At 41.6% G+C, this 914-nt stretch overlaps 1 long non-coding RNA gene across 1 annotated transcript; it reads left to right on the top strand.

The window, feature by feature from the left end:
- Nucleotides 1-210: 210 nt before the first annotated feature.
- LOC309400775 lies at nt 211-469 on the top strand. The gene is made up of 2 exons (XR_014176720.1): nt 211-297; nt 412-469. It is a non-coding gene; the product is annotated as an uncharacterized lncRNA (long non-coding RNA).
- The last annotated feature ends 445 nt before the right edge of the window (nt 470-914 follow it).

The raw sequence follows: 914 nt of genomic DNA, 5'->3' as shown, positions 1-914 counted from the left end.
TAGGTAGCTAAGGTCAGGTTTCTTACCATGCCACCTAGTAAATGATAATTCTCCAGTAGAAGCATTTACAACGTTGTTCAGAAGATGATTAGCACACATCATTGCTTCACCCCATTGTGGAGAACCGGGGCTCAATCTTCCCGGTTGGCCATAGGCCTTCTCCGGGGGCCGATTTCATGAGATGGAGAGTGAAGACACCACACAGGATTCCTCGGGATGAAGCCGCGCCCAGAGTTGCCTCTGGGGACCTCTTTTATTGGTAAACAAGGAAGGGCGGAGTAAAGGGTACATACATAGGTTTAACTCTACCATATTTGGTCACACTTCCTGTAATAGGTTTAACACTACCATATTTGGTCATACTTCCTGTAATAGGTTTACTACCATATTTGGTCATGCTTCCTGTAATAGGTTTAACACTACCATATTTGGTCATGCTTCCTGTAATAGGTTTACTACCATATTTGGTCATGCTTCCTGTACTAGGTTTAACACTACCATATTTGGTCATGTTTACATTGGCTGCTCATCCTGGCATTGTGGTGATGAGATCCTTTTTTCTCCTTTGTTTTTCCTCCTAACGTGGTTCAGCCTCCTTCCAGAGGCCTACACGTAGTGGAAAATTACCAGAGATAGTTCTTCTGAGCACATGTTTTTTGTTTAGCCCTTAATGGTGGATCAGATACTACTGCAACATCTCCTCTGTTTTTTGTTTTAAAAGGCAGAATATTTAGACTTGTTGCTAAAAAGTGGGAGATGTTGAAATGGTCTCCTCATCACTACTGAAGGTGATGGGAGGTTTTTTATCATAGTTAATGGTGATGATATCATTGTCTATTTCTTCCTCGCTGCCTTTAAAGTTTTAATGTTTTTTGTTTAGCCCTTAATGGTGGATCAGATACTACTGCAACACC

The sequence above is a fragment of the Natrix helvetica genome (assembly GCF_964273705.1).
Source record: "Natrix helvetica genome assembly, chromosome: W".
In the NCBI taxonomy this organism is placed as follows: domain Eukaryota; kingdom Metazoa; phylum Chordata; class Lepidosauria; order Squamata; family Natricidae; genus Natrix; species Natrix helvetica.
The sequence above is the reverse complement of the archived record's forward strand: the minus strand, read 5'-3'. Positions and strand labels throughout refer to the sequence as shown.